A 20,345-nucleotide genomic window follows, 5' to 3' on the forward strand; every position below is an offset into this window, starting at 1 on the left:
GGCGGATTACAAGTTCAAGATCAACGCGGACAATTTATCAAGACCCTGTTTCAAAATAAAAAGGGCTGGAGATGTAACTCAGTGGTGGAGCCCTGGGGTTCACTCCCCAGCATGGGGAAGCAGGTGGGGAGGAAGCCAACAGACTCATGACAAACGCTGAATGTCGCTATTCATCAGGGAAATGCACATTAAAAGCACCACGGAATGTCACCTCACAACTGTCAGGATGCTGTTAACAAAAAATGAAAGACACGTGCCGGCGAGGATGTGGAGAGAAGGAGACCCTCGTGGGCTGCTGCAAGGTGCCGGTGGGAATATGATTCGGCCTGGCCATTGCCAAACAGCACGGAGGGGCATAGAGCGACTATGTGATCCAGCTGTATCCCCTCTGGAGACCTCCCCAAATGATTTGAAATCAGTATGTTGAGACGTGGGCGCTTCCGCACTCACTAGCCAAGCCATAGAATCAACCCAGTGTCCATCTAATAAAAGGTGATGTGGATTCATGGTGGAATACTATTTAGCCTTTAAAAAGAGGGAGATTCTGTGATTCACACCAACATAGATGAACCTGAAGGGCATTTTGCTAAGTGACATGAGGTGAGCTCAGAAGGAAAAATGCAGCATGATCTCCCATACATGTCCTCTGAAACGATCAAGCCCAGAAGCAGAGGTATGATGTAGTGACCAGAGGCAGGCAGAAGCCAGAAAGGTGTTTGTGACAAGATGCAGTTTCAGTTAGACAAGGAGGAATTAGGTTCAAGAGTACCATGGCAGCTGGGTGCAGGGACTCACGCCAGTAATCCCAGCAGCTCCAGAGGCTGAGGCAGGAGGATCATGAGTTCAAAGCCAGCCTCAGCAATGGCGAGGCCCTAGGCAACTCGGTGAGACCCTGTCTCTAAATAAAATACAAAATAAGGCTGGGGACGGGGCTCAGTGGTTGAGCATCCCTGGGTTCAATTCCTGGTACCATTAAAAAAAAAATAAAAAGCATCACAGCACAGCCCACAGTGTATATTTCCAAATTTTAAATGTTCTCACCACAAAAATATGGTAAACATCTGAAGTGGGGGATATGTTAATTAGCTTGACTTAATCATTCCACATTGTATAGAGAGAACTTTGTATTCCATAAACACAGTCAATTTGCAATAAAAATGTAACATTGTGTCCAAAAATTAGCAATAGTTTATAAGATCATAATGAGTCAGGGTTCCAATTGTTTCATAAATCTCAAAAAATGTACTTTTTTAGTTTTTTTTTTTTTTAATAAAATCAGGATCCAAATCCTAATGCACCTAATGAGGTGGTTCTCCATTCTGTCGTCCGTGGAGGTTTGGTGGAAGCAGGTGTCTTTACTGCAGCAACTTCCTGTCTGCATGGTCCTGCCTCCTGCATCCTGTAACTGGGTTGTAGCCATAGGCTCTGTCTAACTTGGAGATGGCATCACACACTTCTGGAAGATGGGCTTGTCTTGTGGAAGCCCCTTGTGTAGTCCGCCACTGATATTTGATGGCTTTAACATAATTTTTTTTTGGGGGGGGACTCCAGGTTTTGCCTGGCCTTGGAGGGATGCCGAGTTTGGTGTTGGCTGGGGGACTCCTGATCTCGGTGCATTCTTTCCCTTTATTCCTGCTCTTTCTTCCTTGTAGTTGCTTTTCCTCCTGTTATCTTTTAACTGGTTGGTGTAGTTTTATTAGAGAAAATTTAAAAACAGACAAGCAAAGAGTGATGTGAGCCGGGCGCGGTGGCGCACACCTGTAATCCCAGTGACTCAGGAGGCTGAGGCAGGAGGATGGAGAGTTCAGAGCCAGCCTCAGCAAGGAGGCTCTAGGGAACTCAGTGAGACCCCATCTCTAATCTCTAAATAAAATACAAAATAGAGCCAGGGATGTGGCTCAGTGGTCAAGGGCTTCTGAGTTCAATCCTTGGTACCAAAAAAAAAAAAAAAAAAACAAAGATGGAATTTAAACAAAAAACCCTTCTAAATTCTATCATTTAGTAATAATTCCCAAGATTTGGAATATTTTTTTGTGGGGTGCAGGGCCCGTGCCCTGGCCCTGAGCTGCACCCCAGCCCTATGTGCCGGGCCTGAGCCGCTTTCTTTCCTTGGCAGCATCCGTCCCCCCTTTCCCAGGACCTTCTGGGAGGACGCCATCTTCCTCCCTGCTCTTCTGGGGTCACGCCGGGCTGGGTGCAGGGAAGGACAGGCGTCTGCCCAGCTGCAAAGTTTTCAAAGGACATGGGCCTCCTGGTTGGCAGGCCCTCGCTCTCACATCTGTTCTTTTCGGATTCTCTGTTACTCAACCCGCCGTGACCCCGGCTGCCCTGGCCCTCTCCACAGTCCTGTCCCCCACGCCTGGCAGACCCTGGGGCCCTGGGCTGTGGGGCCACCCCCGCTCCCCCAGGCCGCACCACCCACAGGGTGCGGGCTGCATCTTCCTTCTCCTGCTGGGCTGGAGGCCGGCCGTGGCCATTCAGAGTCCTACCTGGAGGGAGGGCTTCCAGGGAGCTCATTCTGATAGCAGAGGTGTGGGGCTCCCCAAGGACGGGGTCCCTGCTCATCCCCGAGCCCTCAGTGGGACAGAGGACAGAGGTCCCAGAGGACGTGGGCGGATGCCCTGGAATGCCACCCAACCCCCGGGTGCAAAATCGGTCTGAAAGGACACTGAGTGACGGGACCACCAGGCTGGGCCTGACCCAGCGAGGTGTCCCAGTGTGGCGGGGCTGGGGACCCGAGCCAGGACTGAGCCTGCTCTGTCCTCTCGCCTGGGGGGGGTGAGCCTCGGGAGCCCTTGCCCCTGGCCGCAGAGCGGGCTCCGTGTTCTCACTGGAGAACCTGGGTACACAGTTCAGTCTGGCAGGAAGGTCCCCAGGGCTTCCTGAGCCCCGGGTGCTGGGGAGCTGTCCTCGCCCTCTGTGAGCGGGTCAGGTGGGGGAGCCAGGCTACGTGAGAGAGCCGGATGAGACCAGCTTCTTTGAGCAGGAAGAGCCAAAACCCTCCTCTGGCCCAAGGGCGGGGGTGAAAGGGGCCCTCGTGGCTGCTGTAATGAAGGTCTTGGGGAGCTGGTATGAGTGACCTGGGGCTCCCCGTCTCCCTGCTTCATTTTAAGGTGCCCATTGTCCACTGCTGCGTGACATTCTGCAGTTATCCACAACCTCTGTGGGTCAGCAACAAGGCTCGGCTGGGTGGCCGTGGCTTGGGTCCCTGCTGAGGTTGGCATCTGAAGGCTTGGCATGGGGCTTCCCGGGGGCTCAGTCTTGGGGGGGCAGAGGCCTTGGCTCCTCCAGCACCACCCTTGCCACAGGCCTGCTGAGCGGCCTCCTGCCGTGGCGCCTGGCTTCCTCTAGAGGGGACCATCTAAGACTAGGGTGCAAGCCGTGATGCCTTTCAGGACCTCAGAAGCCACCCGTGTGACGGGTCACAGGTAGTGTGGGGACTAAGGCAGGAGGCTGACCACCAAGAGGGGCCCGGGGCTCCCGGCTTCCATCCTAGCAGCCTGGTGAAAGGGCAGTGGCTTAGGCCTCAGTGGCCCTCCCTGAGTCCCACACCCGTCCCTCGGGTACCCTGGTCAGGAGCCCACCCTGGAGGGCTGAGAGCTACTTCCTGTAGGAATAGGAGCTGCTGACAGGAGTCAAAATGGCCGCCACAGAAAGGGTGACCATGAATGTCCTCCACAGGGGGGCCAAGGGGAGGTCTGTGGGACTGTGACCCGGTGATGGTGACGATAGGACCCTGGGGGACATTTTCTGGAAGAGGTGGCATTTCTGCCAGACCCTTTCAGGAGGTAGAAAGGCCTGAGAAAAGGCCCAAGGAGAGTCCGGCAGCTGGACAGTGGGTCAGGGGACACAGGGTGGCAAGGCGAGTTGGGCTGGGTCTGGGGGCCTGAGGGGCCAGGACCTGACTCAGGAGGCATGGGCAAGCCGTGGAGATAGGCAGGAAGTAGAGCCCGAGTCTACAGAAGAGGTTTTGGTGGTCCTCCCTGGCCTGCTGGTGTTAACTGAGCACTTACTCTGTCCCCCCACGTGCTTCTCACTTGGCCCTTGAGCCCCCATGGAGCTGGACTGTGAGGTTGTGACTTCACAGATGGGCTCCCGGGGTCCTGTGCCTCAGCTGAGGTCATCCACGGAGGCTCCGACTGCAGGGTGCTCTTCATCGCCCCTGGGCCGGGGGCTGGGGTGGTGGCCAGTGGCCAGCCTGATTGCTCAGACCCCTGCCAGGGCACTGCTGGGGTGTGGGGAGCCTGCTCCCTGCCTGATGGCGGGAGAGAGGTGACTGGTGGGGACCCTTGTTTCCCTCCCACACCCCTGCCCCCTGCAAGGCGCTGGGGGGCGATGGGCTTCCTCCCGCGGGGGAGGGGCTGGACATCTGGGTTTGTCGAAGGCGCCAAGCTGTTTGCTCAACGCTCAGCCTCATTTGTCCCTTGGCCGACTGACAACTCTGTCCGCCTTGTTTTTTGCTGCAGTTTTATTCCTCCTGCCCACTATTTCGCGGCCTGGTCTTGGCCCCCCCAGACCTTCCCCTGGCGGCTGAGGCCTCTCTCCTGTGTGTCGGACCCCATCACTTGCCTTTAGAGCTGCCTCTCTGCCCTCTCTGTGCCATGCTGTTGGTGAGACCCTCCCCCAGGCTGGGAACTTGCACAACAGGGTCTGTGCCCAAGTCACTTCTGTGTCCCTAGCACCAGGAACAGGGCAGGGGGCGAGGAGAGGGCTGGGCTATGCCGCAGGCCCTGGCCCCTTGAGCACACAGAACCTGACGCTTCCTGATGCTCTAAGGGCCGGAGGCCCCCCTTCTTGGGGGAGCTGGAGGAGAGGGGGCTGCTCTGTAGACTTGGGGTCACCACCTGTCAGGGCTTGGTGATCTTGTTGGAGGCAGTTAGTCCCCAAGGAAGCCTTTCCTTTCTCCCGGGAGGGTCAGCGATGAGAGTCAGAGAGCTCAGGCTGTGGAGTGGATGGGGTGAGACTGAGTCCCGACTGGGCTTCTGTCTGTGCACTTTGGCAGGTGGCCTCTCTGAGCCTCGGTTTCCTCTTCTGTGCAGGAGCGACGGTAGCAGGTCCCTCCTCGTGGGGTTGATGAGGGATCATGTGGACCCATGTGTGTGAAGTCTTGGCGTGCCGCTGCTGACCACAGGGGCCCTGGCCTCTGCACACTGGGAGACCTCATGGTGGACACAAGGTGTGGTCTGTCAGGTGCAATCGGGGTCACTTGCTCCCCACCTGGCCATTCCCTGGAGAATCCCCAGCCCCCTGGGCTTTGCCTGCCTTGGAGAAGGACAGCTCACCCCTGCTGACCCCCAGCCTCCCTGCTCGCTGCTGTCCCTGGTCAGCTTCCACACACCCTGCCCCCCCCCCCCCAAGCCTCTGGGCCCGGCTCACCCTGGCTTTGGCTCTGCACCTGGCTCTGGCCAGTCAGGCCCGTGTTCCCGCAGCCTACAGCGAGCGCCACAGCCTCCAAAATAAACAAAGGGATCAGGGATTAGTCAATCCTGTTAAAAAGTGTGATTTACACACAGTCAAGAGTGCACACTGAGCGGCCAGAGCGGTGACTTTTCCTTCTCACACACCCACGTTCCCAGCACCAGCTTGAGACTGAGAACATCGTCAGCCCCCAGAAGGTCCCCTGTGTCCCTTCCCAGTCAGCATCCTCCTGGGGTGAGCCTGTCCCGCTCTGTCACATCGATGAGGTCGACTTTTCTGAAGTCTCATGTTAGTGGAAACAGGTAGGAATGAGCGGGTCCTCTGGCTCTGCCCATGGCGTTGGGGGTGACAACCTGCTCCTGTCTGTGGCTGATTTTCCACTGTATACATCTGTGAAACGTGTTTCTCTGTTACCCGTCGCAGGGCATTTGGATTGTTTCCAGTTTACTATTATGATGGAGCTGAACCTTGGGAGGCAGGTCTTTTGTGGGCACATGTACCCACTTCTTTCGGGTAAATGTCTGAGCTGGATTGCTGAGTCACTAGGGAAGCCTATGGTTAGCCAGTCCACACTGCAGGAGGATTTTCCAGTGGGGAGGCACTGTTCTACATTCTTACCAGGGTACGTGGGATTGGAGTTGCTCCACATTCTTGTCAACACTTGGTATTTTCCTTTTAATTTTAGTTATTCTAGTGGTGTAATGCATCCTTAGGTAGGGTCCCCCTGCCCTGGTCCTGGAAATCAAACCCAGGGACACTCTACCACTGAGCTACATCATTCCCAGCTCTTTTTATTTCATTTTTAAAGATTTTGAGACAGGATCTTGCTAAGTTGCTGAGGCTGGCCTTCAGTTTGCAATCCTCCTGCTTCAGCCTCCCAAATCATTGGGATTACTGGTGTGTGCTACCATGCCTGGCATGGTGCCTCCTCCTCTTCCTCTTCCTCCTCCTCTTCCTTCTTCTTTTTTAAATATTTTTTTTTTTTAGTTGTAGATGGTCACGATAACTTTATTTTATTTGCTTATTTTTTTATGTGTTGCCAAGGATCAAACCCAGGGCCTCCCACATGCTAGGCAAGCCCTCTTCTTCTTTTTTTAAAATATTTTTTTAGTAGTAGATGGACACAATATCTTTTATTTATTCACTTTCATGTGGTGTGGGGATCGAACCCGGTGCCTCATGCATGCTAGGCAAGCGCTCTACCACTCAGCCATGACCCCAGTCCCCCAACCTTCTTCTTGATTTGTGGGTGATCTTTATATATTCTGGAGAGGAATCTTTGGTCAGACATATCGACTGTGAATCCCTTCTTTGGGTCCATGGCTGATCTTTCTCCTCTAGTGATGTCCATTCCTTTTCTGTTTTGGAATGCCCAGCCCTGGGAGATGGGTGTTAAAAGGAGGGAGAAGCAATGGCCAGGCTCCCTGTGAGGTCCTTCACCCCCTCCTTTGGCTTCTGGAATAGCCCAGAGCCCTGTGCGAATCCCATGCTTGTCTTTCCCCCAAGGTGACAGACCCTTAGGTCACCTGCTAGTTCCCAACACAGGGTCTGGCACTGAAAGAGCCTTGCTGTGTGCAGTCCGACTCTGTGTCCGACCAGGGCTGGGCGCCGGGGACAGAGGTGCTGGTGGTATAGCCACCTTCTGGGGGACAGAGCAACAGAGAGGCTGTGGTGGGACAGGCAGGGGCGGGAGGCCCAGGAGTGTCTGACACCAGAGGTGGGATGTGGGGAGACCCAGGCGCATCTCAGCAGGGGTCCCTGAGGAGCAGCCGGAGCCCCCCAGCCCCCCTCTGTCTCGGAGGTCCCTGGTCACTGCTCTCTGGTCCTTCCTGGTGTCTCACCACTGGGCCCCCCCATGACCCAGCAGGGAAGCGGAAGCCCAGCAGGATGGAAGGGGAGCTAGGCTGATCCCTGGCCTCATGCTGCCCGTCTGCGGGGCTCCCCGGGCTCCAGTGCTGGGAATGGAAACTCCAAGGCTGAGCTTGGCCTTCCCCACCCCCTGGCCGCCCTGGCCGCTGCAGCCAGGCCGATGTGAAGTGGGGGGGCAGCAGGCTGTCCTGGAAGACTGTGACCTCTCAGGCCATCTCCTGAGCACCCCACTGTGGGTGGGGAAACTGAGCCCAGGACACGGAGGGCGTGAGAGGCACGGCCAGGCGCAGGCCCCAGCCCAGCTGTCTGCCTCGGGCCGAGGAGGGTGGGCTTCCTGCCTAGAGCAGGCGTCCTGGGGCCCCTAACGGAGGTCTTGGTTCTTTTTGTCCCTGTGGTGTCGGGGATCAACCCGGCCTCGCTCACCAGGCGGGCGCCTACCCGGGCTGCAGCTCCAGCCTCTTGGTTTTTGTTTTATTATTTTTTTTTTCAAAATTGTTCCAGCTTCGAGCTTCAAATTTCCGTGAAGTCACTGGAGCCTGGCCTGGGCTGGCAGCTGCCCCGCTCCCGTCGAGGGCCCGGCTGGCCAGGCGGGGAGAGGGGCCCACACACCCCGCAGCGCAGGGCGCAGAGCAGCCTTCCTGGGGCGCCGCCAGAGCAGGAAGTGGCGGGTCGATGTGACTCACTCCCATTAGGTAGCGGTGGAGGGCCTCCACATGGTGACCCGGGAGCCCTCTGAGGACGTCCCTGCAGGCACAGAGCCTGGCCTGACCACTGAGGGGCACCCGGAGAACCAGGTAAAGCCGGGCACGGGTGTGGGGACAGCGTGCCGTCTGCCCTGCCGTCTGGCCAGGGGGACGGGCGGGACAGGCCCTGTGCCCTGGCGGGTGGCAGGAGCTGAGCGCAGCGGGCCTGGCTTGGATGGCTGGCGGGGGAGGGGGCTTCCCGGGGCTGGCCGGTGGCTCCTTCTCAACAGAGGACCGGAGATGACAGCCATCAGGCTCTAATCGTGGTGCTGCGCCTTGGGCCCCGGCCTCCTGGGTGCTGGGAACCTCGGTGCTCAGATGTTTGCTTTCAGGATGGAGATTTCACGTTTTCGAGCACATTTCACTGTTTTCAAAGAAAGTAAAACCTGGCCAAGGATCCGACTCAATAAAACAAAACAAAAAACCCTCCGAGAGTGGAGGCGGGGGTGTAGCTTGCTAGCCCTCGGGGACCGGGTTCCATCTCCAACTCTGCAAATCAGAGAAGGAAACAGCTTTTAAACCCTGAGCGTGGCACACACCCAAGACAGAGGCGGCTGCAGCTGCCTCGGGAAAGGGAACAGCCCTCCTTCTGTCCCTCCCAGCCCAGGGCCCTGGAACTAAGGTAGACCATCAGGACCAAAAGGGGTCCGTCTTCCAGACCTTTCCATGCACTCATCAAAGCACATGTGTATGGACACACGGGGAGCAGGTCCCTCCTCTTCTGTCGTCTCACTGGGCTTCAGGGTCAGCACAGCTTGGCTAGGGTCTGCTCCCTGGCCAACCCTTGGGGCAGTAAAGAGCCTGAGGTGCGGAGGGTCCCTGCTCCAGGGCCTGGACTGGAGGCCATAGTGGGCTGGCTGCTTGGAAGGGCTGTCACTCAGCTCTCAGGCAGAGGTGGCCAGGCGGACGGTGCCGGGGCGGGGGTCTTTGCTGTGTGTGGGCGGCACACTGAAAGCTTCAGGGTTCGCATTCGTGCTTGTTAGGGGAAAAGGTCTGTGAGGAGGGCACGGGTCTGCGACACGGTGAATGTGCTCTGGTCTTGGACCAAGCTAAAGGGGCACTGAATGGCAAGCCCGCGCGCGGGCTGAAGAGGAGGCCAGGGCGCCTGAGCCTCTCCCTCTGCTGGGGGTGTGTCCTCCCGTCTCCGAGAACCTGGGTATTCTGGAATTTTGTGTGGGAACAGGGGTGGGTGTGGACAGGTGCGATGGGGCAGGAATGATGGACCAAAGGAAGACCAAGGTCCACTGTGGCGTCGCGTGAGGGGCGGGCACCACCCTTTGCCATCCGTAGCTGTTAGTCTGGCCCATTCCCCGCCTCTTGCCCCTGTGGTGGGTACCAGTCACCCTGCCCCAGGTTACGGAGGTGGACGCAGAGACCCGGGGTACCGTCCTCTCTCGGATCACCCCATGAGCTGGTCTCTGAAAGCCTCCCCATATTCGGGGTCTGGAGTGGGGTCTGGATACCACCCCTCATGTTTGGCGAAGCTGGGACAGGGGCTCTGGTTGGTGCTGAGGAGTTAGTGGAGGGGAGGTCCTCCCCGGCCAGGTGAGAAACCAGCTTCCTCTAAGAGAGTCCCCTGTGGCTGGCCCAACGTCACTTCAGGGCAACTGGGATCACACAGGGCCTCTCAGGTGGCTGGGCCAAGTGAGGGCCCTCATGCCCCCGCTGGGCACTGCCTTCCTGGACATGAGGTCAGGTCCCACACATCAGGGAGGGGGATGATCCGGACACTGGGGTTGTCTGCCCTGCTGTTCCACCACTGCTCAGGGTCACCCCGAGTGGCTGGTGGCCTGACCCTTGTGCTGCCTTCCTCCCCCACATTCCCGGAGGAAGAGGAGGTGGGGCCCATTCACACTGAGGTGGTGGCCACCTACCCTCTCCTCTTGCCCAGGCAGAGGGCTGTCCTTAACCTGGCTAGAGAAAGTTCCAGGGCCTCCAAGGGAGCAGGCCGAGGGGCAGTGGTCTGCCAGGCCCTCCTTCTGCCAGCCCTCCCCACGCTTCAACAGAGCCGCGGAGCCAAGAGCTGGGGTCAGTTTGGACCAGTGGGTGGGGCGGTGCACGACCACCAGCCGGAGAGCCAGGGTCTTGTGGAGGTCACCAGTCCAGCCCCCACCTCCCGAGACAGCCAGGTGGCACCCTGGTCTGATTCAAGTGCCACTCTGCCCACGGCCAGCAGCGTGTGATGGAGGTTGTCTCGCATCTGTGACATGGGGCTGCTGGTGGTCCCCAAGGCCTCAGAGGGCCAAGGGATTCAATGGGGTTTATGTACTGCCCTGGCAAGAAAGAACTGGCACCTAGTGGAAGAGCTGTCATTGTCATGGCGCTGTCCTCTGCCTTGGCTGGACACTGGGAGACTCTGGGGGACCTAGGAGGTGGGGATGGGGGGGCAGGACCTCCCCGAGAGCCTGCATTTCTTGGGTCAATCGCTGTGACTCTCTGTTCCTCAGTTGATCTGTAAAATGGGGCTGATGCAGCGTCCAGGTGGGTTCATGAAGAGTCAGATGCATGAAAAACACTTCCCCGTCCCCGAGAGGGTCCGCAGCCCCCGGAGCCTGGGTGTGGGGAGTTCCGCCAGCCTCCTCCGTCCAGTGGCCCTGGTTCCACTAAGGAGGGTGGCACAGCACCCTGGCTAGCCATAGGCATCTGGCCCGACCTGCCACTGCCTACGGCTGTCACCTCCTTGACCTGGCCCACCTCCCTCTCAGCTCTGTCCCTGTCCCTTCTCATCCACTCTGGGCCAGTCCCTCCTCAACTTGCTCCTCAGACCACCTGGCTGTCCCCTGGCCTCGTACCCTGGAATGTGTCCCCTTTCGGGGGGGTTTGAGCCCGGGGAGAAGGGAGGCCCATTGGCACTTGAGTCAGCCCAAGTGACACCCCCACGCCCGCAGCCGCCCCTGGCCGTTACTGGTGCCGGGGTGCTGGGGGGACCCTCCTCTCCGCTCCTTCCCTGTACCTCTGTCCCTCTGTCCCCTCTGCCATGCTGATGGTCAGAAGGGACTCCCCCCTGAGGGAAAGGGGCCCGGTGACGTCCTCAGCTCTGAGCCATGCTTCCCCTGAGGCCCACCTCCGCCCCTGGGCGATGGCACCCTGGTGGTGAGGACAGGGAAGGAGTGGCCACAGTCTTTGGACGGAGTTTGGGGAGCGTGAGGTCCCTGGTAGGACTCCTGTGGGTGGTGTCACTGCTTGGCTCCGAGGGCCCAGAGCCCCCGTGGTCACGGGGACCCACAGTGCCCTGCTTGGGATCTTTTTGTTTTTCGGGGTCCAGGCCCCTCTGGCCCCCCCTCTGGTTCTGTCCTGCCCCAGGTCTGGCCAGCCCGCCCTGCGGTGGGCTCTGGGGCTCAGCCTCGGCCTCAGTGGTGCTGACTGGCTGCCGAGGAGAGCAGACAGGACAGGGAGGACCAGGCGCACCTCAGGCGCCAGCCCAGGGTGAGTCTGCCGGCTGGAGCCGAGTTGGGGGCGCTGGGCCCTCGGCCCCCTGCCCCTTCCCCCGGTCTCGCTCAGGAGGAGGTGAACTTGGGGCTGGTCACCTGGGCTCCTCCTGCCCTGCTCCATCCCCGGAGCCATCGCCCCTCCTTCGGGCCTCAGTGTCCACCTCTGCAGTGGGCAGGCTGGTCCTGCATCCTGGGAATCTCCTGACGGTGTGGGCGGGGGCTGGCCACCGGGCTGGGACCGAGCTCTGCCTGCTGTGGGCCCAGCCCTGCCGCCTCCCACACCTGTCTCCCTCGGCCCTCGGCCCTCGGCTGGGGGAGGAGCCCTTTGAAGCCACTGGAGGCTGCTTTAATAGGGGCCTGGGCAGTGGGAAGTGGCCTCCTCTGAAACACCCAGACTCCCTGGAGCCACCACTGTGTCCCTGAGGAGGGGGTGCGGTGGTGCCAGGCAGGGCCTGGGCCAGGGCCAGCACTTCAGCAGGCCCAGTCCCTGAGGGAAGAGAAGAGTTACTTCGGGGGCTGCCTGGAAGTGGAAGGGAGACCCCTGGGACTTGAAGTGTGTTGCTGGAGCCTGTTTCCCAGGCTGCCAATCCCTTGTGTCTGGAGCCGGCTGACATAATGCCGTGTGTTGGCACTCACTGCGTACCCTCCTCTGTGAAGCCCCTGAGAGCTAGGTACCATTACCGGTGCATTCCTCTGGTGAGAAAACTCAGGACCAGAGAGGTTAATGAACATGTCCAAAGCCACACAGCTCCTCCCAGGTGGATCCTGTGTTTCCAACCACTAGACTCTGCGGGCCCCGGCTTCACCCCGGCTTCACCCCTGCCCACCTGGGCATTTGCCTTTCCTCACTCAGCTCATCTGTGGTGTGCCTCCCGCCCCAGCGTGGACGGCACAGGGACCATGTCTGTCTGTCTGATTGTGGCTTCAGCTGCTCCCCTGTGCCCCGTGAGCCCTTGGTGGGCGGGGCCTGGAGGCCCTAGGCCGACTCCCTGTGGCAGGTGGGCCCCTTCCCTGGGCGGTGTTTCTGGATTTATGAGGAGGTTTACAGCCAGGAGGTGATTTCACCGTCAGAACAGGGCGTGGCGGGAGGGCAGGTTCCTCTCCATCACTCAGGCGAGAGCTTGGGTCCTCAGAGGCTAGTGACCTGCCAGAGCTCAGGCAGACAGGACGGGGGCCCGGGTTGGAGCCTGGCCCGGAGCCGTGTGTGGCCGCGGGGTCTGATGGTCCACCTGGTGCCGTGGGAGGCTCGGAGCTGGGCGTGGGCAGTCGGGGGAGGGGCCGGCCGCCTTCCTGGAGGAGGTGGCCGTGGGCCTGGCTGTGACAGGCAGCAGGAGTCCTCCCAGCCGTGGAGGTGGGAGGCGGCAGGAGGAGACCCAAGGGTGGGGCTTATTTGGGGAAGCGAAATCAGTCAAATCGCACACCCACCCAGGAGGCCTGGGAAGCTCTGGAGGAGTTTTTGGGCCAGGGGGTGAGCCGGCACTGGGTGGTGGTTCCTGGGGCTCTGGACAGGTGTGGGGAGCCCTGGCGGGCCGCCTCAGGGGGGCCTGGGTTCGGGGTACACGGGCTGCTGTGGCCTGAGGCTCCATCAGCCCTGCCTGCCCGGCCTGGAGGCCACCCTGGAGGTGAGAGCTGAGGGCAGGGTGAGCTCAGGAGCAGGGCTCGGCCCGCGACGTCTGTGGTGGGGCCTCCCAAGCCCCCGTGTGGCTGCAGTTCCGGAAGCCGGGGCTGTGGTTTGGTGGGGGAGGCCGGGTGGGGCTCCTTCCCCTGCACAAGGCTCTTCCGGCCTTCAGCCTGGCCTCCCAGGGCAGCCCCTGTCCCTCACATGGCCCTGTCCTGAGGGAGGTCTCAGGAAGCCCCAGCAAGTGGGCTGGGAGCTTGGGCAGGTGGTGGCTTCAGGTCTGCTGTTGGGACGGGGAGCCCGGCCAGGCAGTGACGTCTCAGTGGGCTCGGGTGGGCTGCGTGCTGGGTGGCGGGTGCCTCTGCCACCGACGGGTGGCTTCTCTGCTGTCTGAGAGGGAAGGGCCTTAGGGGGCGAAGGAGCCAGCCTGGACAGGGTGAGGAGCTGTCCAGGTCACACAGCTTGGGGAGGCAGAGCGGGGACAGGACCTCGGGTCTCCTGGTGCTCAGCCCAGGGCTCTGTCCCCTGCACCGACCTGCATGGGGCCCACGGGGAAACTGAGGCAGGGGGCCATCTCCCTGCGTGGCACGGCAAGTCAGGAAATGTTGACAGGAGCGCTTAACTGGTTGGCATTTAGAGTCCTTTTCCGTCTGGCTGTCCCCAGGGGCAGGTCACTTCCCACCTGAAGACTGAGGGGGAGGTCTGGGAGGGAGGCCTGGGAGGGAGGCCGAGCCCACTTGCGCTGGAGAGCCCTGGAATGCTTCCCAGGCCCTCTTCCCCAGTGCCCCCTCGCCCTCACCCAGGGAGGCCACGGTCAGGACTGGTCCCCGGCCCACAAGTAGGGGCATGGGCCTGTCCCCCTCCCCACCACGCAGCCTTCTAGCACAACCCAGGGTCAGGTGGAGGTGGGATAATGGGGCCCCAGCCTGAGGGAGCTTCCCAGCCTGTCAGAAAGGGAGAGGATAGTGGCCAAGTCACCATGGGAACTCCAAGTGAGCATGTCCCTAAAGGAAGTCCACTAGATATTCATTGCAAGAAATGAGTCCCGTGAACAGGGCGTCGCTGTGATTGATTCAGGGGGTTTCCTGCAGGACTTGTCAGAGCCTTCGATTTGCTAATATGTGCAGGGGATTCCCCCACCCCCCAGTGCTGGGGGGTCAACCCAAGGGCACTGTGCCAAGGGCCGTATCCTCCACCCTTGATTACTTTTTTATTTTGAGACAGGGTCTCCCTCAGTTGCTGAGCAAGGCTGGCCTCAAACTTGTGACCCTCCTGCCTCGGCGTCCCGAGCTGCTGGGATCACAGGTGCGCACCACTGTGCTGGCTGCCCTTTAAATTTAAAAAAAAACCTTTAAATGGGAGAGAGGAAGGAGTGCGCCCAGCACTTCCTTGATTGGGGACTGCGTGGAGGTGTGTGCTCAGTGGCGTCACTTTCCCTGCTGTGGGGCAGAGGGTGGCACAGGACGCCCCGGTGGAGAGTAAGAGGCCCTGAGCTGGGACTTGCAGCAGGGCAGGCCTGGGTTCCTGTCCCAGCAGGAGCGCTGTGTGGCTGGCAGGGTTTGGACCAGCGGGTTAGGATCCGGGGAGGTGGGGGGGGAGCCCTGGGAGGGGAGGCCCCGCCCCCCGCCCCCCCCACTTGGGAAGGTGAAGAGGGGCCAGGCTGGGGGTTCTGCTGTCCAGTTTCTCCCCCTGCAGGGCACGCCGCGAGGGCCCCGTGTTGTGGCTCCTGTCTTGCTGGTGGCCTGGAGCTTGGGGAAGGCTCTGTGTCCCCTGGGATGCCATCGGGGAGCCCCCCTGGCTGGGGCCAGCATCCTCTCCTCCCCCGCCCTGGGTGGGCTTCAGGGCTGCTCCCTGGCCCAGCTAGTGTCACCAACCGGTGGGGCCACGCATGGCACCAAAAGCCATCCCGAGATGGTGACCCCGGCTCTCTCCAACCAGAGGCCCCCGGGGGCAGAGGGGGGAGCTGGGCCTGTCCCACCCTGCACTGCCACAGGCTCAGAGCAGGCTGCGGGTGACGGGGAAGGGCTGCTTCTGGGCCACTCACTTCCACGGCCCTTTCTGCCACCTCGACAACAGGGGCCACCCAGATTGGGCATTCTGTGACAGACGCAGGCTCAGCACCCTCCCTACAGGACCCACGGAATCCTCTCAGGGCCCTGGGTGCTCAGACTGGTATTCTCTCCCCTGTATTTCAAAAGTGGAAACTGAGGCACAGGGTCCCGCAGCTTAGAAAGGATAGACCTGGGATTCTTTTTTAAAAAATATGTATTAAGAATTTTTTTTTTTTTACACTTGCACAAGCAACACAACAATAGGAATGGAAACTGAAAATGAGAAGTGCGATCTGGCCTCTCTGCCAAAGCAAGTTTTGGTTTTCTGTGTTCCTTCCTCTGCTCCTTCCTCTGTTCTGCTCCGTGCTTTGACTAGGAGAGGTTTCCACAGGATCTCAAGCTGCATAGTATTCCACTGTAGGAATGTAGGGTATCATGATTCATGTCGCCAGTTCCTGACAGGTAGACACCTTGTTTCAACCATTCACTATTATGAAGAATGCCATCATGAGTCACCTTGCACGTATGTCATTGCACACAGGTGAGAGTGTCTGTAGGATGAATTACTTGAAGTAGATTTGCTATGTCAAAAGGTATGTGTATACAGTGGTGCCTTTGTTAGGAATCCCCAACCTGCCTTCCCAGGGGTTGTGCTGACTCAGTCGTGCCCAGGAGGGGATGTAAGTACCTGTTTCAAACACACATTTACGGCCGGGCACGGTGGTGCATGCCTGTAATCCCAGCGGCTTGGGAGGTGATGGCAGGAATATTACAAGTTCAAAGCCAGTCTCAGGAATGGCAAGGCCCTAAGCAACTCAGTGAGACTCTGTCTCCAAATAAAATACAAAATAGGGCTGGGGGTGTGGCTCAGTGGTTGAATGTCCTTGAGTTCAATCCCCGGTAGCAAAAAAAGAAAAACCAAAAACAAAGACCTCATTTAAGAAATGCAGTGATCTTTGCCAGTTGACAGTTTTTCATGGTAGTTTTGTGTTTATTATTATGGGGTAAAGTCATCTCTTTTCCAAATGTTTAAAAGCCATTTTAATCGCCTTTTCTGTGAGCTTCCTGATCATATGTTCTCCTACTGGGTTATGGTCTTTATTTAATTGCAGGAGCTCTTTACATATGAGGGAGATTAGCTTCTTGTGTATGAGTCACAAATTTGCTTCCCTTATCTGTCACCTGTCTTGATTATGCTTTTGTTAGTTTTTTTTTTTTAACCATGTAGTAAATTGTTTACTTAAACAACTGGATTTATCCGTCTTTTCTCTAGAGATTTTGGGTTTTGTTTCAGGTTAGAAACAGCTTACAGACAACAGCATTATAGGAGTCTTCTCGGGGTCTCTTTGGAATTCCTCCTGTTTAGGTTATTCCGCTGTCTGTCTGTCTGTCTCCTGGACTGTCACTTTCCAACAGGCTGCTTCAGTAGGAGTTGAGACTCAAATGTGCGTCCTTCCTGCCCTCCAGGTCCCTGGTGCCTGTCTTTCCCCACATCCCACCCCTCTTCATGCCTCCTGGCTGCGTCCTGGGCAGGCCGGGCACCGAGAGCTCCTGAGAGGCCTTCTGGACTTCCCCTTCTGTTCTTCCTTATCAAGGGAAGGGGGGTCAGAAATCTGCTCACTGTGGCTGAGAAAGTGTTTCCAGTCTACAGAAGTGAACCCTCAATGGTGGAGTTGGGCTGAGGATGGGGTACATGCAGCTGCTCCTCGCAGCAGGGGAGCCTGCTCGATGGGCCGGTCGCTGGAGGAGCACTGTTGCCCGGGCACCCGCCACCCACAGTGTGCAGAGTCCTGGCTGATGGGGTGGCGGCAGGGGCCAGGTCTCTGCCTTCTGGAGCTGGTGCCTGCACAGCTAGATGGCTGCCTGCGGGTCCCAGGCCTGGTGCCCAGCACATAGTAGGTGCTCATGCACATCTGCTGAAGGAAGATGAAGAGGGGAGAATGGATGGCCGACCGCTTCCTGAGCAGGCTTTGTTCACGGGAACTGGCAGAGATGGCCGAGCTGGACTCATCGTGTTTGCATTTTAAAGGAGAGAGGACTTCAGGTCCTGCTTAACCCAGGGAATGACGCAGAGGGAGCATTTCAGCTGTAAAGAACAGCTCCCCGCCCCTCTGCCCGTAGAATTAGTCCTTCTCGTTCGGTCCACTCCCGTCCAGAACCTCGTTCTCCACGGAGCCAGTTGGCCTCCCCCAGCCCAGTCTGACCCAAGTGCCCCTTAGCAGGAAGGTAAATGGAGGCCAGGTCGGGCCAGGGGCTTGCTCAGGACCACGGAGCAGGTTGGTGACGGTCCTCAGGTCCAGAGCCTGGGGGCTGAGGCGGAGTCCGCTGGGGGTCCTGCAGGGTCTGGAGGACAGCAGTGCTGGCCCGGGTCACTCACAGCTTTGTCCCTAAAGCCTCGGCCCGACACGTGCAGACCACTGGGTCATCAGTGCCGAGGGGAGCAGGGCCCAGGTCAGTGGCGGCAGAGCCGGGCCGGGATCTGGGCTCCTCCCTCGGGTGCTGGCCTCCCTGGGAGAGGTCGGCGGCAGGTGCCCCCATTCCTCTGCCCCGCGCCCGCCCTCCCCGCGCCCAGCTCGCCCACCCACGGCCGCTCCTTCCCCACCCTCCGCCTCCTGGCCCTCACTCTGCTGGCTCACCCCCAGCAAGGGACAGGGGTGTGCAGCCCCTGCTGGGGGCAGCTGCGGGGGTGTGGAGGAAGGGCAGGGGGAGCAGAGGTGGCAGAGGCCTGAGGCCAGGGCTCTGGGGACAGGGGGTGAGGACAGGGAGCGTGCGATCCCTCCGACCCTGTCGAGGTCGCCCCTTGCTAGGCCTGGTGCTGGGCAAAGCAGCTTCCCGGAGTTCAAGGTCTCTGAGGCGGGTGACTCCTCAGCAAGACCAGGAATCTGCCCTTAGTCCCCAAGGGGGCTAAGGGCCCAGCCAGCCTGGAGGCCAGACTGCTGTGGTTTGGTCACTGGTGTGATTGCTGGGCGGGGTGTGGGCCCCAGGGCCTGAGCAGAGCCTCCCGCTGCAGGCCCGCCTGCCCTCACGCCTCCGGGCCCCCACTTCCCTTTCCTGAGGCCACCAGGGCCCCAGGCCCTGGGCAGCCCGGGGCCTACGGAGCGTGGCCAGAGGAAGCAGCCGGGGTTCCTGCCGGCACGTTGGGGTGAGGAAGTGAGGGCCCGTCTGCATCTGGGACAGCTGGGGGTGACAGGAGCACAGCACCCGCAGCGGTGGGCTGAGGGAGCTGCCAGATCAGCCAGGTCCTCTGCAGAAGGGGCTCGTGAGCACCTGGGGACCCAGCCTAGGGGGTCCCAGCCTCCTGTTTCCAGTCCTTCTTCCAACTGGGGAAACTGGCCTTCAGTCAGCATTTGACAGAGACCGTGTCCCCCGCTGCAGGTAAGGGAGGAGTGAGGGGAACTGGGGCTCCCTGGAGGAGGAGGCCTTCCGGGATCTCAGTGCTGACCTCGCTCCTGCAAGGCAGAAGGGATGGTCTGATGTCTGCTTAGCTCCCCACCAACACCCCTTGGCCATAGTTCTATCCTGGGCCTTCTTGGGGCAAGAGCAAGGAAGGATTTGGCATCTTCAGATGTTAGGGCTTTGTGGATATCAGCCCCAGAGGGGGGCAGGCAGGACAAGGGGTGACCTTGGGTGGCCGGTGTTCAAGTCCTACCTCTTTTACCGTCTGTGTGAACATGGGCAGCAACTGAACCTGTCTGTGCCTCAGTTCCCTGTCTGTGAAATGGGAGCAGGCGTCATGCCTACGGGGCAGTGTGCAGGTTGAAGGGTAGAAAGAGATGTCAGTATCTAACAGGAAGACGCTGTTCAGGACCTGGGCTGCAGGGAGCTGAGGGCCACCACTGGCAATTCTCCTTTGTGCCTAAGGCTCCCTCTGGGCTCCCTAGGTTCTCCCCGGGGAAAGCCTCTCTGGAGGCCCCTGGAGAGGACCGGAGAGCTCCTGCCTGCCCCAGCCTCCCGCAGCCCTGGGTCTCCTGCTTGTCTGCTGCCTCAGGTCTTCTGTAGCCTGGCTGAGCCGAGACTGCGGAGCCTGGGGCCTGGTGACAAGGCCTGAGCTGGGGCTGTGGGGGTGGCCCAGCTCCCTTGCAGAGCAGGACCAAGCCAGAGTGGGCTGCATCTGCAGGTCACTCTCACTGTGTGCTAAGTGGGTCCCTTGGTTCTGGACACACGGAAGGGCCACAAGTGCTTCTGGGACAGAGTAGACCGGGTCAGGGAGCCGGATGTGAGGCCTGGGGCTGAGTTGCAAGTGACAGAAACTCACACTGGCTCAAGCTGAAAGGGACCTCGATTACCCAGTGTTTGAGGGGCCCTCGGGGGCTTGAGCTTCAGGCCCTGGGGGGTCAGGCCGCTGGATCCCCAGTTCTCCATTGGGTGTCATTTCCAAGGGGACTTTCTCCTCATAGGGGCTTGGGGACCTGCTAGCAGCTTCATCCCTGGGGTAGCAAATGTCCCAAAGAGGATTCTCACTGGAATGGCCTTGGTGACTGGGGCTTGGGCGGGCCTGTGCTGATGGGCCACACCTCATCAGGTGATGCTGGAAGCAGGGGTCCAGGGGCTGCCTGGCCAGAGCAAGAATCGCCGTGGCAGCATCCCCTCCTCCATCAGGTGGGGCCACTCTGCCAATAGGGTGGTCAGGAGGTGTGATGGCAGTACGGGTCTCTGGGACCACAGTCCCTCCAAGTGAAGGGGCCCCAGCTCAGCAGGTGGCTTTGAAGTTTGGACAGGACTGTGGGGTGGGGGTGGGGAGCAGCAGGGAGTCAGGGCTGGGCTCGGCCTAAGGTTGGGCCAGAAGAAGTACCCGGAGGGGGAGCTGCCTGTCAGGAGTGCGCAGGCCGAGGCTGCAGGGCCGCTGGTGGCAGATGGGACAAGGGGCCTCCCCGTTGCTGGTAAGTCAGCGACTGGTAGGAGAGCTGCTGATGGCACAGGGGGGCTGGAGCCCCTCCCTGGCCGGGGCCTCTGGGTCTGGCGTTGGGGGCAGTGCGCAGAGGAGCTGGCTGTGGAGACGCCCCCGGGGGTGGCCCCGGGTCTTCTCTCCAGGACGGCCTCCTGCCGCGCTCCTCCAGCCCCCAGCCCTGCGCGCACTGCCCGGCTTGTGGGGGAGCTGGATGAGGTCCCTGGATGGGCTGATCCTGTGCCCGGGGCTGCCCATTGTCCACCCCTTTCCCTCCCACCGTTGCCCAGGAAGTGGCCCAGTTAGAGGCCGAGAGGAGGGCTGGCTGGC

The 20,345-nt window shown here is 59.7% G+C and overlaps 1 protein-coding gene across 4 annotated transcripts in view; it reads left to right on the forward strand.

The window, feature by feature from the left end:
• The first annotated feature begins 7,978 nt into the window (after positions 1-7,978).
• Positions 7,979-20,345, forward strand: part of Adcy7 (adenylate cyclase 7) — a 39,921-nt gene continuing 27,554 nt past the window's right edge. For 2 of the 4 annotated variants that reach the window (XM_027939137.2, XM_071604679.1), the window contains exon 1: positions 7,979-8,081. The gene's annotated coding sequence lies outside the window, so the exon portion shown is untranslated. The other 2 variants (XM_027939139.2, XM_027939138.2) reach the window with 2 other exon arrangements.

Source organism: Marmota flaviventris, chromosome 18 (assembly GCF_047511675.1).
Source record: "Marmota flaviventris isolate mMarFla1 chromosome 18, mMarFla1.hap1, whole genome shotgun sequence".
In the NCBI taxonomy this organism is placed as follows: Eukaryota; Metazoa; Chordata; class Mammalia; order Rodentia; family Sciuridae; genus Marmota; species Marmota flaviventris.